Source organism: Acanthaster planci, linkage group LG10 (genome assembly GCF_054643075.1).
Source record: "Acanthaster planci isolate LZ-2023a linkage group LG10, COTS_SCS, whole genome shotgun sequence".
Lineage (NCBI taxonomy): Eukaryota > Metazoa > Echinodermata > Asteroidea > Valvatida > Acanthasteridae > Acanthaster > Acanthaster planci.
The window spans coordinates 7,009,867-7,027,101 of record NC_141786.1 but is presented as its reverse complement, the minus strand read 5'-3'; the positions used below and the strand labels follow the sequence as shown (position 1 = coordinate 7,027,101).

The following is a 17,235-nucleotide window of genomic DNA, read 5'->3' as shown; positions in this document are numbered from 1 at the left end:
TTGATAATGAGTATTTTTACAAAACACTGGACCGGGGACAGTCCAGTTCTTGGGGGAATCCAACCCCTAGCGTGAGATGGTCCTAAATGACCTTGTAGGGGTAATTTCTCCGTTGACCCTGACCCCAAATGCCTAGAAACCTGTTTGCCAGGGAGGAAGAGCCTCGCATGGACCTGGTCTAGTTCACATGAGGTCCACACAGTGCGTGGATTTCTACTGCACATAAATGTCTCGGACACACATGCACTTTCCATTGGGAGAATGGTTCTTGGGATAGGAGGCCTGAGCCTTTATCCCGCTAGCGCCCTGAGACCACTGGCTGTGCCGCAACGTTAACAAGAAGAGAGACTGCTAGAATCAAATGGCGCCCTCTTTTGACTGACGAGAAGTGACAGCCGTAATCTTTCTAACGCGTGTACGTTTGGTCGGCTCGCGTCGGTAAAGTTGTTCCTTGGCATGGTAAACCTGCGTGTGGAAGGCATAAGACTGAAATCCCGAACACTGTTACCCCCCCCCCAAAAAAAGGGCCAGCAAATGAACAAATCCTTGGTTGCGACAGACCAAAAACACCTTGCATTTTGCTGGTAGGCTAGGCCTACCGAGTACCCACCCTACTTTTGCCGAAGGTGCCAGCGACGGCTAATACCAGTTAGCACTCATTGTGGGCTCCTTGTTTGACGGGCGCGGTCTCCGTTTGCCTCCCCCCCCGATGCGCCCCTTGGATAGACTGATAGGAAAAACTATGGCCGTGTCCAAAACGGGCTTCCAGAGCTGAGGCTAGGTCTATTGTCTACGCGTCTCCACGCATTTCCAATGGAGCGAAGACCTAGACCTAGCTCTAGACAAGAGATTCGGACGCAGCCTGAGCGAATCCTTTTCCTTTTACCAATCATTTTCCTGATGCACCCCACGAACCGTCTTAACGCGCACGTTCAAACAACTTGGCAGCCACGAGTGTCTGTCTACACTAATCATTTCTTTTGTCACGTCGAACAAGCGCATTTTGACATCTGGCGCGGGTTGGCGAAACCTTGTGTTACAAAAATCAAAGGAATGTTTCTCAAATTATTTCAAAAATCTCAAGCAAATATAAAAACAAAAAATGTCAACAGAGTGGTCCATTTCGACTGTGCGACTCGAGCACGTCATTCACTCTCCCAAAACGATTCAAGGAAGGAAGATACCAGACCCAAACGCTTCTGTTCAAAAGGTACAAGCGGCGACCTTTTTATTTTTTTCATTTAATCCATGTACAGCAATTGTGCTGCCATCCATGGAATTCGTTGGTGTGTGTTTGGAATTCCCCCCTTTCGTTATTATTAAAGAACTTCCAAATGGTAGGCCTACCGGTAAAAAAGAGGTAAAAGACGGACCTTTTTGAAGCCGACTTTGTTGAAGGGGGCCTACCTAAAATACAGCTGCTAACAAAATTGCGTCAGGCAAGCCTACAAACGAGCTCTCGAGGATTCTTCGAATTCCCTTTTCGTTATCGTAGATCCAAGCCATGGCGTATTATTGATAACCCATCAAAGCACCCCTGTCAATCATGAACAGCTTCCATGAATTATTGTGCGCACCATTTCAGAAAATAAATTAAACAAAAAGGATGCATCGATTGAGGCAAAATTGAAGCAACACCGGAAGAACAAACACAAGTGGCGAAAAGAAATCCAGTGTCGCAGTTAAACCCCAAAATGTCGGTAACTATAACCTGGAGTATCATATCAGCAAATAATCAGGAAATGCAAGACTGTAAGTTGGCCGGAAAACCTGTAATAAAGCCCTCTCCGTTCAAAGTACGCTACCGACAGACCACTCTTATTTTGCCTACAGCTTGTATGGGCGGCAAAAATTTGCAGAAAACCTTTTGGTTAGTTTTCGATTTTACCTCCATTTCGTTCAAAATTGACGTTTGTCCCATAGGGTCGTATTTTCATTCAGTATTGAGTAGTGCATGTTTTATTATCTGGAGTTCTGATAGCTGCGTGGGATTTTCTTTTTTAGTTGTAAAATTAATTTTTTTACTTTTGTACCGACGGCCAGCCATAGTTTTAGCAGGTACTTGGAGAAATACGACCGCGACGTCAAAGAGCAGACCCTATACCTTGAGAGATTCTTGGAGCTTATTTAGAATGCCGACATTCATGCAAGGTGATGGGCCGCCCATGCCATCGCACGCAGGGCTTTGTAAACCCTGAATGAAAATTTGCCTTTCGAAAAAAAAAAAAACAACTGGTGTTGTGATCAGTATTATCGCGATTTTAGGCTGGTTTAACGCGCACACCCACCCCTCCAATGCACCACTTCCACACTGCTTTGCCTCGATCTCCACCCGAAGCAAGGACCTGACGCCACCAGACTCCAACTTGATCAGTCGGATCAGCTAAACCAGACTCTATGCATGCCGAGCCAGCCCCCAGATAAAATACACAATGTGGCGCAGCTAAACTTGGCCTTGAGTCACCTATGAACCGGCACGATTACCGTACTGCCAGCCTAGCTTGCCAGACGGGGAAAATATTCATATTATTATCATGAAGTGCGAGCTGCACAAAATAAGGCGAGGGCTCTGTTGGTCTTGTGTGCGGCAAACAGGCAGGCTTAGTAATTACAATGTCTGGAGGTCCATCCAGCGCCTTTTCATCTCTCCAGTGTTGTGTCTGCGTGGAGTGATTAGGTGCAGTGACACCCGTCTATTTAAAGGGGCAAACTGCTGGTATGTTGCGAACGCGCCAAAGTGCCGTGGCTTCTTGCCAGCAAGGTTCCAGCGGGGATGCCAACAAGTTTGCTGGGAAAGTTTCTGTTTTATTGCTCTGCACGAGACCCAACCATAGTCCAGGTGCGGTGAGTTCACTATTGTTCACCGGTCCCCCAGCTAGTACTTCGAGGGCAATACGGAACTGAGGGTTCGCCACGTACCTGGGATTTTTTTGGGAGGGCAATAATGACTTCCCTGGCCAAAAAAGCAAGACCCAGTTGGTTCACCCACCGGCTTTTTTGGAATCCACTTGAATCTTTACAGGTAAGCTGCCTCACTGTCATGCTTTGTCTCATGCATCTGAATTCTTGGATTCTTACTAAGCCGCACGAAATTAATCTTATTCGGGCTCGTCATGAGGAAAGCCAGTTAATTTTGTTTCCTTTTTGAGCATTTGAAACAGAGATTATGAGTTAAGGTGGAATCGAACTTTGGTTTTCTTGACTTCTGCAATAGTGGAGTTAGCCTCTGGGGATGCAGAACTCAGGTCCCATATCAAACATTTCGCAGCAAACGCCGACAAAAGATAGACTCGGTGGCGACTTCGTTCGTTTTTAAATTCGACTGATCGGTGCTCAATTACGTTAAACAACCAGCACAGAGGATTGTTTTTCTTATGCATTGTTCACAAACGAGTTAATTTATTTCCAGGAAATTTCAGTCGCTCTTTGGCTTTGCTTTGCCGATTTAAGGAAGCTCTATAAAGTTTAAGATTCCAGTTTTCCCAATCCGGTTTAACTAATTTGGTTTAATCGTTACCATTGCCTCTTAATTTACTTCAGTTGTTGAGATTGTTTGTCGTCTCGATGTTTAATTTCGTCAGGCCTGTGATGTTCCATGGCCATTTTGTGCACTTCATGCCAACTTATGCCAAGAACGCGTTTTACGTCTATTTGAGTGGACCATCGGAAATTGTTTCATTTTTTTTCGTGCTTTTTTGTTTGTTTGTTTGTTTGTTTATTATTGTTTTTGTTGGGCAGCCTTAGATAAACTAGAGGCCCTCTATTGTGTGACGTGATTCCAGGAAGGTGCATTCAGGATTTCTCCCTTATAAGTTATTTTTTGTCAGTCGGAGGAGGTTGGTAATGCCCTTATGTCCGCTCGGGAGCGCAAACAATCATTTGACAAATCAGGCTGAAATGTTAGAAGTGAATCTTTGGATAAGTCTTCGGCGTGGGAAAAGCCACGAGGGGTAATTTCATTGAAAACGCGGATCTCTGAGATGTCTGGATTAGGGCGGGTTCCCACATTTCCGATTCTTAAGCTGAAAATCAGGGAGTGGTTCCTGACTGCCCGGGGATGATTCGGATTGTTTGGTGAAAGATTGTTAAAATCGGGAAGTACCCCGATAATTTTGGACAGGTTAATAATTGTCGGGGTGATTCGGGAGCGACTTGAAGTAGTAGGTTTGTTCTGGCTGTAGGCCCCTATTCGTAACTTGGTATACTGTTGGCATTCTTACAAGTTTCGTAGATTTTTTTTCGTGTGAAACAGTCCAGAATTATGCTGACTCATTATAGATGTATAAAAACGTACGAATACAATAGGAAATAACTCAAGAATGCACCCAGATTTTGAATACGGGCGTTTCACAATAGTGCGCCTCCTAGAGTTTGCAACGCGCTAACCAATCACAATGCGCGAAATCTGTCGACCCTTTCCTACTCCGCATTGAGTCGACAGATTTTGCGCATTGTGACTGGTCAACGCCAAAACTCTTGAAGGCGCACTATTGTGAATCGCCCGTATTCTGGGTCATTTTGGATAATTCTGGAGTTTTTCGCATAGTTTTGACAAACTCATAACTATTTGATTTTATTATGCACAAAATCGCAATTGTTCGGCTTGATTCGGCTTCCAGTTCGTACATAGTTTTGATTATTCTTGTTTGTAGTTTTGGTTATTCTCACAAACAGCGAATCGGGGCGCCCTTCTCTCGGTATATACCATCAAGAATTGTGACATCTGCGTCGTTGAGTTTTATTGAGTTGCGTGGAGTCGAAAACGTTCCGTCTGGGGAAAAAATTAAAATGGCACTGTCTAGAAACAATTTATGTGCAGTTCTGATCTTCTCCAGGCCGTTCTGCCATGGACAGTTAGTGATTTGTTACTGAATTCATGTTTCTTTTTCTCTGGTTCTCGGAATGACAAAAGCGTTTATCGTGGAACTTATAGATATTGCAAGGTGAACACGGCTCAGATGTGTAGGCTCAGAGTGTAATGCTGGGGGAAAACAGTAAAGTTCCATGAACAAAATTTTGTTCTTTCCTCTTATAAAGTCTATAACCCGCCAATAACATTCCGTCGAGCTGATATCAATGGCATGAATTCCCGACACAGTGTGTAAAAAAGATTTTGTGTACCGCAGGGGATCAAGGATTTTTCAAAGTCGCATGCATGTGTGCACTGGCCGAGCTACTTCAATATTCAGGTTTTAAACGGGTTTCATATTATTATACTTGTAATAAACTTGTTGCTCTTTGACCGATCCCAAAAGTTAATTAATTTTATTATTTGGGACAGAAATATTGTAAGTTTTGTCGATTTCATCCCCAAAACAATTTTTATAATGAATATTATGATCTGAACCGTTTTTATTCTGAATACCTTTCAGATGTCTCTTCAAACACCACTTTCTAACAAAAATTCTTAATGTTTAAGCATGACACATTCAAGGTAATAAAGTTCTTGCTTGTGATTTCTACTTTACAGTCCTCTTTCCAGCAACATGGGCTAAAATCTTTGGGAAGAAACTTTAAGCCACATCTGCTCACACAGTTTCGACAAGGCCCAATTGTTACAAGATCAAGTTATCTTGCAAGGGAGATGAAGAAGTAGACGTTTCCGGGACAGATCATCATAAAGTTCATAACACAACAGCAATATTTGTTTCGAGTTAATATCAACATTCTCCATTGGCGTGTTGTTACAGAGGGCCTACGAAAATTCGGATGCATGCCTGAAGGTTAACATTCTTTTCACGTAACCGAATTAGACAAGACTGTGCGCCTGTTTCATTCAAATATTGCTGTTTGAATTAGGCCTTTGTGTACGGTGAGAATAAATGTGTAAAAATGCCTTGATGTACTCTTACTAAAATATCCTTTTACTTTCATGGTTTCTGTTGTGACAATTTGTTATCTAAAACTCAAAAGATTTTCATGACCATTTCTGGAACGAAATGAGCCTTTAAAATCGAAACTGTGATTACTGCGTAAACTATTTTAAACTATTTGATTCAGGGTTGAAATCTTTGTAAAGACTAGCTAAGTTATCAATTTTGCCCTCCATACCTAGATAAGTACTCATTAGCTCTTATTTTTTTGAATGGAAGGTTGTTTTTTTTATATTGTCTGCATTTTTTTAAACTTTCAATAGCTGAGTTTTACGTGCCGGGATTGTATATATCTCCTTGTATATAACTTTCTACCTGATGTGCGATTCTACTTCGAGTCTAAATAATGCGGTACTATTTTTCATTTGCATGTGGGACAGACACGCGTCTGGAAGCGTTCTCCCAGAAAGGGGGGCTGTTTATTGTTCTGCAGTTTAAGACGTGCCCCGCGCCCAATGGGTCCAGTTAGCCAGCCTCCAAAACTATTTGCCAATTGATTTTTAACCGCCACTTTTTTTGGTTCATGTAATCTGTCAACAAGCACTTTGCGCCCGTCTAGACGCACAAGTCAGAGAGGCGGTGATTTCTCAGAAGTTTTAGCAAGCAAGGGTTACTCTTATGATGGAGTGAATTGATGATTATAACAGATATTTTTGGGAACTTTACAGGCCTTTGACGAATAAGGACACCGAAAGAAAATTGAAGTTTCTTAGATTTCACGTTCACCACTTGGTGTTGCAAGGCTGAAAAATTTCTCATCGGAATCAATATTTTCTTAATTAAAGATGCGAGGAATTATATCTAAGAATAATTTCAGTAACCAAAGCTAAAATCAACCGATCACAGTTTTGTTTAAAGGATTTATTCTGAACCGCATGTATGAGATATTTCCGTTAGTTGTAAAGGCAAAAATCTGTATTGGAGGTTCATGGTATATTTACAGTTAATTCTTACACGTATACACACAGAGATTTGCTCTGTGAATCTTTTGCATGGAAATCTTAAATTTCTTTCAAATAGTCGAGAATTCGAACATCAACCTGAACAAACTATTCTCACAAGTGTTAAGAAGGAGTTGTATTCAATTTTGCGTATTAGTCGGCAATGTGACTGCACCGACGGACTCCCTTCTCTTCTGTAAATAATCTTCGAAGAGACCTTTCTTTCTTCTCAGGAAATGATTTCTGTACATGTATCGCAGTCTCTTTTTGTCGGAGATTAATTCCCAATTAATGGCATGCAAAACAGAGGCTTCCCATGCACGCACAGATGAACACTTCTTCAAAGAAGAAAAGAAATAAAGTAGAAGAAGAAACAGAACACAGGAAAAGGAAAAAGGAAAACCTCGATATGAAATATGCCGTCCACTTTGTCGTAGAAACAGTGCATAGTTTGGACTGACACGAAAATTAACATATCTGCAGTTAGTTGGCACTTTAACCCGAGGGATACTGAAATGCAGTGGGAAGGATTCCGAGGGTTGATAACAGAACGTCTTGGTTTAGGCACGCGCCTTACAAATTCACATGAATTTGAAAATACCTGAAGCACGGGAGGGAAAAATTGAAAGTTTCTTGTGAACCCCCCCCCCCCCCGCCCCAGTTATAAAGCCGTGTCGTGTCGAAATCTGGTTGAATCTCGTCTTCTTGCTCCCAACACAGCGGAAAACAAAGCCACTGTTCTTTTCCAAGAGGATTGATCCCCACTGAATTCTGGAGAGTTGCCAATTTCCACCCACTAGAAAACAGAGCGGGGTTCAAGCACTGCTGGCCCGCTTCGCTGTCTCCCGTCCCGCGGGGGGAGCACATCAGACCTAGTGAATGCTGCTTCACGCGCGAGGCTTTACGACCTCACATTTACCGTGCGTCGGCCGGGGAACCCTACGGTTCACAGGGCAGAGTCGTCGGTAGCGGTCGACCATCTGCGCTCGGTCTATCCGCTAGTCAGAGAGCCAGTCAGTCTAGGGCGTGTGTCTTCATATACAAGTTTCTGTTCTGTGAATGTACCTACTTTTTCATGTATTTATTCAATGTGACAATAGTTCGGCAACATTACATTATTTTGGAAGCATTTCCATGATCAACCTTTTAGATAAACAAGTGAATGTGATCACTGTTGTCTGGAAATTTCGTTTCGCACATTTCCCTTTCAAATCAGAATTTTTAGCAATCAGGATTGCATTATACAAAAGATTGGTTAAAGTAACCATTGAAATTCTTTGTGTTTGTTTTGATGATAGATTAACGTTTCTTCATTACCACTTACGATTGTTTTTTCCTTTTGATATTCATTGTTTATGCAATTACGAAATTATATCTTGACTCAATCCATTGATTCTTTTTCTGGAACAGTGCATTTCTTGATATGACCTGTCCTCGCCATTAGAAAAATGGCCGGTATATTCTCCTGCAACATTTCCGTTATTCACAGTGGTTGGGGGAATTCCATCACCGGGGATTTGACAGCGTTTCCCGGTCACCATCGACCGTCCGCTGCCCGCTCGGCGCATGCGGGCGCAAAATTCACCGGGCTAATGCGCCGTCCTCGTGTAGTATCGTATGGCATGTTTACATTTGAAACCTTCGCGAACTGCGTGTCTTGCCCAAATTTGACTCTCAAGCGTTTACTTATGTGTGGAGATGTCTGATTTCTTAAAAGGCTGATGATTTTGTTGAAAAACGATGCTTTGTGACATTCAACAAGAAGGTTGTAAGGAAAAACGCTCCGTATAGATAAGCTCTTAACATAATGCAGCTGTTTTGATTGATGAGCAGGGCGTATTTTATACAGTTTTCCCGCCTGGTTGAATGCATGTTCTTTTCCAAATAGGCTTAATGTATTCGACAAATCCTCCTTTACACCAAATGGGCATCCTCGCAGTTTTTGCTGACGCTTGCTTGAGTGGTAAGTGGTTAGATCTGGTGTTTCCGCATCTCTTCGGGATAGCTCGAGCAAGCGTGTTAGTGTCAACGTCTCGCGCCGGGTAGAAGCTCACAATCCAGGGCTTCACGGCGATCGCTTTCCTGTTCCGTCGATGGCGTGTCGGTAACACAGAAAAGCCTCTCATTAATCATTTTTCTCTTGTCTTACAGGACCTTAATGCATTTTTCTCTTCGTAGAACATCAAAGCAATGTTGAAAGGTAAGATCATCTTTTCGCCTTGCATGCATTTGCAACCTTGCTACACAATAGGCCAATTTTATGAATAACAAAACTTAGGCTACTTGACTTTGACAGGTTTCAGAAATCATAAGCACAAGTGCTGTGATCATAGCGACATAATTATAGCAGCCATATGACCAAAAAATGAAAATGACTGGAGGTCTATATAGATAGACAAAATAGTAAGGAAGTTTTGGTTGTTTAGAATCGTTTATAAAAATTGAATTAGATATACCCTAAATGTTCGTGTTTTGTCGTACCTTTCATTTTCTGGATCCTCTCACTGTCTGATTCCACGTGATTGTATGGAATAGGTAGGTAGAGGCAGGCCTACAGTTTATTTCAATGCTATTGATAGAATATTCACACGAATATAATATGAAAATAACAGAAATTATAGGAGGATTCCAGATAAAAAGCGGATACTTGTACAAGATCTGGAAGATATCATTGATATATTACAATTTTTGTCAGACAAACAAGCTGTGAGTATGAATACAGGAAATAAAATAACCATATGCAAATATTTCCAAACTTGTTGAGGCATCGTCACCCTGTCCTGGATAGCATTTACTGTCGTCCATGCATTTTGAGAATACAGATGGAAAGCTCGAGTTTATATGTCGGATAAACTCGATCCACCCGTGGCTCTGTGTGGCCCCTTTATTCCACGGTGCCTGCTTGACTATGAATCAAAAGTTTGGATACAGGAACTGCTTAGAATAACCATCTCCCGGACATTTGTTTGAGAACACAGGAAATGCGAGCATGTCCACATTTCCTAAAACCAGCACCTCTCCTATACAGAGAGTGCAACAAAACCAGATGTAATCCTACAAGATTAATGCAGATCGCACAAGATTATGTGAAGCTAAACTGCATTTCGAATCCGCCAATTTCTAAATCTGTTATGTACAGTACAAGTCATGTAACCTGAATATCACATGATGACTATTTTATAAACAAGGAAATATAGACAACATGGCATGCAGAACCGGTAAACCAGTTGAGGTTTAGAAAAAAATCCGAAAATGTTGCATCTTATCATTATTATGGGACACCTGGTCGCACCAAAGCTTTGCGTATTGTTTGGATCTCCTTATGTCTTCTTTATTAATGGGAGAAACCGATGTGAAGCTGCCGCCAATGTCGTCGAAAAGGCCAGGAAGAATTACAGAGCGACCAGAAATTGGCAAAATAGGGTTGGCCAGTTTTCTTTTATTTCCAGAAAGTGGATTTTGGGAACGCTGTACTGAAAAACTAGATCGAATTTGTTTGAATCCTTACCAGTAGAATCTTGATTGAAATCTCGGTCTATTCGACTGGGTAAAAAAACTCACTCAATTCTTCTCCCCAGTTCTGTCGGAGGGAATGAATGTTCATTCGAAAAGAGTGATATTGTCGCTCTTTGGGAATTCAGATAGCTTTGTGTCGATCCTGGCTGGTTTATGCTCGCCACGGACCCGCCAAAACACTGGTAAAGGGCCCGGTAGGATAGGCTGAGGCATGGTACAATGCAACCGAGATCGTCGTAGGGCTTACTTGGAATGGAGCGGCTTTCATGGATGAACCTGTGTACATGGAAGTTAAGACTCCAAGGAGTATAACAAATTGGTCGTTGGCCAACGGGTTGCATGAACAGCAAATGCTAACAAAAAAAAAAAAACAAGGGACTTGGCCCATTTTCGTTCATTTTAGTTTCAGAGCCTCGCATTCGGGTTTTTATTATTACTGTTTGTTTCGAGATGTGAAAGTGTAACCCATTTCTATCCGGTTTTATTTTGGAGCCCGTGGATCTATCATAAAAGTGCCAAAATCGTCAGGTTTCAATGAATATAAGTTTTAAAAGTCGATAACAGAAAGTGATGACTAATCCAGTTAAAGGAAACATATCTAATTAATTTAGTTTTCCCGGACTCCGTGTGTGCCTGGATTTCGGAAGAAGTCCGCATTCGATTCGGCCCATTTCTCGGACAAGAGCTATTTCGACTTTTTCAGATTTGAGATTGTACGTTTTCCCGAACGATGTAAGAGAAAGGGTAATTGTTCTCTGCTAGATCGTGCGCATGGTTTACTACGCTACCGTGAGATTTCCTGACATGAAAATTAACAAGTCAACAAAAGAGTTGACATTGCAACAATTTCGAGAAATCCACCGTGGCATTTTGAGGACAACATGGCGGACGGACGCTGCATGGCGACACCTTTCTCCGAGTTTTAGAATTCTTACAATGGTACGATACGGAGTCTTCATCAGGGCTGTGTTACCGGTGATGTTAACAGCGTGATTCCATGACAACGTGCATGAAACTGCGCCCAAGCTGCTACAGAGTCGACATGTTCTCTCACTAATTGAGTAATTTGCAAACGAAACACTACCCCACCCCCATTCGGGCTTCTCAAAACAATTTTCCTATGCTCTCTCGACTCGGCCATGTAAACAGCTTTGACACTTTGAAAATATGAGTGTTTGGGTAGCGATAACTGAAAAATAATACCGTCAGATTTCATGGGTTTCTGGGTTTTTTTCTCTGAAAATTACAAACGTGGTGAAGGCTTCCTCTTGCTTAGTGATTAATCTAAAATTCTCCACCCCGAGAAAAATGCACCTTCCGTCTCAAAAACAGTTTATGAAAAATGTGCGTAGGCTTGTTTTGTTACAAGATCCAAAGGGATGGTTTAAATGTGTTTCTTGAAGCGAATGCACTGATGCACAAAACCTAGAAAGATTTCGCTCGTGTCCAATAACAGTCCGCCAAATCCGGCAACGGTTTCAGAGAACTCAAGAAATCATCAAACCCCCCCTCCCTCCCTCATGGCGGTCTCGTTGTTGAGGAGCTTGCAAATTTAAAATCGTGTTACAGACAGACCATGATTAACAGCGGACTCTGTCGCTGACTCCTCGGGAAGTTCAGGCGGACGGTACCGCGGTCCCGCCCGCCTCAGCCCGTTTGTAATTCGGTCGAGGCCGAGACGATCACGCACGAAACGGGCACTCGTGAACCCCGCGTATTCACCCATTTCCCCGGCAAACTATAGGACAGTTGAAGTGAGTGGGAAAAGCTTTTAAGAGATTATCATTAGCGGGTTTTCAAAAAGAAAGGTGGTTGTTCAATCCGACACGCTGCAGTCTTCTTTGAATGGCCATGTATAGTCAAACTTCCCGTGTTTCCTGGTCAATCGTGGCTGGACATAATGTCCGTGCCTTGGTGCCTTAGCTTTACTCGAGCAAAATTTCATTTACCGTAGGAATTTTCTATTCTATTCTTGCCTTTTTAAGTTGAGTATTTGAGTTTGTATTCAAGACATATTTCGTTGTGCTGACCTGAACAGTGAGCGGGCGAAATAACCCGTCTCTTAGCGGCTCAGGTTTGGAGCCGGCCAAACCTGTATAAGTTTCTAAAAGGATGAGCGGCAAAAGTTGTGGAATAAATTTCATGAAATTTTGACGCAGGCCTTCGTTTCTAGCCAACGTAAACATTTGTGTTAGGAATACCAAAATGTGCAGTGCTTCCAGTAACCACGCGTGTACAGAAGAGGAATAGTGATCCATGTGGTCGTGTGACATGCGACTATAAGCGGAATTACGTACTGATGGATTTGGGTTTCAGACTGAATGCGAATATGTCGAAATTTATTCAAGTTTAAAATTCTACTGCTTGGCCCAGATTAAATAGCCAAAGCCTGAGAGGGTTGATCAAACAAGAACGGCTGCCCTTTGTGGGATCCAAACTTGTTATTCTTTGGGGTGTATTTTTGGTTGAAAATTTGGCCACAATTTCTAAGCGTTGGGGGAGGGTCCGAGGCGCCTCCTCCGAGGTTTTGGTCATTGCACTCGGACACGGACGAATACAAAAAGCGACAAAGAACTTGAATTGTGAATTTGAATCAACTTGAATGGGTTTACTCTCAGGATAACTCGTGTTCAAATTAACCCAGAGTGTATCACAATCACCCGACCCCCTCAAAAATATGAACGGTTATCTTAAAAAGATAAAATATGCTCAGTCAGTTTGATTCCTTTGACTTTGAAAATATCCAACGAGCTTTTGTGAGATACATGGGTGAAATGTCTTGCCAGATACCAAGGACCGCTCGACGCACATTTTGGGGAAGATTTTGCCTAGAGAAGCAAATCGAAACGAGTGACAATTCTACAGTTGCACATTTAACTAAATAGTTTGTATTTTTACATCAATCAGTTTTTCATGCGTATTAAATAACTACATTCATGATGCAGAATTTTGTACGCAATACTTTTTTGTTTATTTCCACTTACAATAAAATGTCTGTACCTCTTGTACTCTGATCTCAACTCGAGTCAAAGTCAACACCTCTCGATTGTTTACTCGGCACCGTCTAGACTTTACATTACGCGGTAGCAGCCAACTTTGTATCAGGGGGCGCCGACAAGCCACGGCAGTATAGCATCATGCACTCGAAATGTACATGTATATCTTGAAGAACCACGAACAGAAGCCGCAACAACATGACAATCAAGACTAAGGGCAAATCCTACTTGAAGCTCGATGTTTCACTCGACAGAATCGGCCGGGAATCCAGCGGAATTCCTCTTGATTAAAAAGTTTCAAATAAGAGAATTACATGAGTTTACTGTTCACGAGAGTTGGGCCCTAAAACTTGAGAGACTGTCGGTTTTAAATATAACATGCAACTGTTTTCCAGTGCATTTTTGGACTAATATTCGGCAGGATGGTATAATTCCATCAGCATTGAGCACAGTTAATAATTGGACACAAGATACTCAACTGCTTTTGGATGTAAAGAATATACATTCATTGATTATTTATTTCAGTAGGAACAATGAACAACACTGTACAATTAAATACGACCCCAAAAAAACTTCCCAAAAATGTAATTCTTTTTCGTAAAGAGGAACAATTTTTTAAGGGCCTGGAATTAAAACCCCAATATCAAAATTAAACATGCTCCTGCGGGATTGTTAAAAAGGAAACTGAAATTACTATCAACTAACTCTCCCTTAGCATGTATCACGCCCCATATGTCACAAAAACGTAGAGGTAATAAACTCAATCATTAATCAACATTTCGAGAAAGCCGCAAATTGCATATACACAGAAGAGATACATAATAATGACTTGTAAATATAGACCGTTTCCGAGTTTAAATTGTCCGAAGCGAACTCGCAAGTTGTAAGTGGATCATACACGAAGTTGGGGTTTTGTTTTCCCGCCGCAAAAGAGAATGATTGTCCCGTGTCGGTTCAATTACAAACGAAGCCTCTACAATTAAACCCGCAAGATGGTGCAGTCGCTTTTGAGATATACAGTATGTAACACATTATTCGGTGCTTTTACCATTTGTGTTTTGCATCACGGTGTTTTATTTGCGATATACTTTTATCGTCCTGTTTGGGCATTATATAGTCCATATGCCGTCCCGGTAATGCCGTCAGAATCCCTATTTTTGCTTTCAAATTTCCAACCCGTTGAATTCTACCACTCTACCACCAGATGGCTACGCTACCGAAGCGGTTTTTCAAGATACTTAGGGTTAGCTTGGACTAATTCGAAGATATGAGAGGTTAAGATCTAATCCCACAAATGGGAGCATTCACAAATCTCCCGGCACCTGTTGGGGTTCAGCAGTACTGCTGTTCTCATCCTGCTGCTTCTCAATTTTAGAATATCTTTGAAAGGACGCGAAAATGGACTTTGAGCTTCGGTGCACTGGAATTCGTTGCTTTCTTGCACTTGTTTTTTCAAAAAATCATTCACAATCAAAAAATTTCTTTTCTCAAAAACAGAAGAATGAATTCTATACCCGGCAGGTGATTCAAAATCACCCCAATACATGAAGTTGAACATTTTGAGTGAAATTTTTAAGAGTTGATATCCTGGTTTAGAAATATGTCCAACTTTTTGGGGGTATACAGTTACTGTATTGAAAAATGTAAATAAAAGTTTAAAAATTGTATTGATCACTGTGCTATACTTGTGGAAAGATACAAATTAATGTGTCAAGAAATAAAACTAATAAATAGAAAATAAAAGAAATGGAAAGATCACTAAAAACATTTGAATCATACAGCCCAATTATTTTCAATGTATACTTATGAATAAAACCCCCTTTCAAATTGAACGTGAATTTAAGACAATTAAAGTCCAAAATGATCGCTCCTGTTTGAATTTACCGACAGCGTCTCAGTTCTCGGTGCTCGTGAGGAGCTCTCGAGAAATCAGTGACCTGACTGATTGTCTGTCACAGTCTAGACACGCAGCCAAACATGCCGTTCGCCTCTGAGGGATATTTGGTTTGGTGATCAACATGAAGAATTGTTGCAGACCCATCGGGACTCCCATACCTGCAGCGCGTTTATTTGCATTCCTTGGAACCCCAACTAGCTTGATAAGAATTCCTGCATACACAAAATGTTCCTTGTTACCAGTTGCTCATCAGTTATAAAATTCAGGTGTGGTTTTATCGGCCCCGTTGCCTATCGGATCCCCCTTCCAATTAACGTTTCCAGAGATAAGCCTACAATACACTGTACTCAAATGTTGGCCATCTTGAATTAATCAAAGTTAAAACGTTTCATTTTGTTAACGTGAAAGTTAAAAGAACAGCGACGAAATAAAAATTAAATACAAATTCATGCCAGGTTTTGTTGATAATGATGTACAGTTTGTGATAAATTAAATCTAAAGGTTTTAAGCCGCAGTTTAGAAAAATGAAAGTGATGTTTGGAACCCAACATATAGTCTGGCACTACTCCTTTTAACAGATTACGTTTAAACTGACAGATTCAGGGAACAAGATAAAAATGGTTTCCCTGTGAGTGAAGTCTATTCTATGCTAACCAGTAGGCCTATATACTTTGACCAATTACTTCTACAGAGTCGGCCGAAACATAAGCCGCCCACCCTCTCAACCAAATATGCTTGTCCTAAATTAGTCAAATGTCGCCCGAATTAACCACGCATCGAAGTAACTTCATGCCGCTAATTTTCACCAGACCATTTTAGAATGTCTTAATTAATTCCTGGAGTATATATTTTCCTTCAATTTGATGTTTTCCCCAAATTTGGAAAGTCCTTTTATACGTTCAGTTCAAAAGCTAAAATCTACCCCAAATTTCCTGAGATTCAGTCTTTTCAAATTTATATCCAACGTCCGAATATGTCCCCTATATTATTTTGTAGTCTTCCAGAGGCACACGACAAGTCTAAATTGGTACTACAATTTTGAAGATTTTATTCTGATTTTTTTTTTATACATTGGTGTGGACAATTTGTTTTTGAAACAGTGTTCAACCGGATAAATCCAGCTTGGTTTTGCCTGGTAGGCTGGCGGGGTAAATAACATATAAACTGTTGGTCGATGTCATAACAAAAATAACTTTAACTGTTGGGGGAAAATTACGACAAAATGCGGGTATTTCTCTGACGAAGACTTTATTTTTATGGGCAAAATGTAAACACCGTTTCCATTTTTATAACAAGAGTAGGTGACCACAGTACAAAGACTGCTTTCCTGTGTTCCTGTTAATCATTAGCTGGATTAATCAAACTTCTTGATTAGGCCCTGGATACGACTACGTGCCTATTTCATCAAAATCCGGTGGTAATCCATTCTCGATGAATGAAGTAAGGGTTAAGTTCACTCAGGTGAGTGAATTGTAATGTTGGTCATCTCGATTGTTGTCACACACCAGATTTCTTGAATTTCCAGTTGTCGTCTACATTATTTTTAGCAACGGAATTTCGATTTCACCAGAATTGAGCATTAAGCCAGGTCGATGGCAATGTGCTGTATACGTTAGTTTCTGTCACCACCAGTTGAGAATTTTCAATTTGGTCAACTTGGTCAAGGTGGTGAAGCCGGGTTTAAAGACTAAACAAAAGACCAAATGAAGTGAAAACAAGGACACCAACCGAATCTTTCAATAACGTATATTACAATAACTGTCTACACTATTTACAAGAATTAACTGAAGTGAGAAATATGTCTCTTCAGTAAGAGCTTCCCAAAGAGCTTGGACTTCAGTCCGGTATAGGTTTCTTTCAATGAACCTTTACATTTTTTTCTTCAATCCGTTTCAAATCATTTCATCACAGACCTCACTGCCTAGGTTCTATAGAAAATCTCTTCACAACTGATACAATTTACAAGTCACAACTTATATAATTAATGAATTCGATTCAAGTTACTTGGCCCG

General features: G+C 41.2%; 1 long non-coding RNA gene across 3 annotated transcripts in view; it reads left to right on the top strand.

Annotated features, from left to right (window-relative positions):
• Positions 1-578: 578 nt before the first annotated feature.
• Positions 579-17,235, top strand: part of LOC110988330 (uncharacterized) — a 107,448-nt gene continuing 90,791 nt past the window's right edge. Inside the window, exons 1-3 of one of the 3 annotated variants that reach the window (XR_015426602.1) lie at positions 586-3,022; positions 5,471-7,875; positions 8,966-9,014. This is a non-coding gene — a long non-coding RNA (uncharacterized LOC110988330). Of the gene's footprint in view, positions 3,023-5,470; positions 9,015-17,235 lie in introns of all 3 variants that reach the window. The other 2 variants (XR_015426601.1, XR_015426603.1) reach the window with 2 other exon arrangements.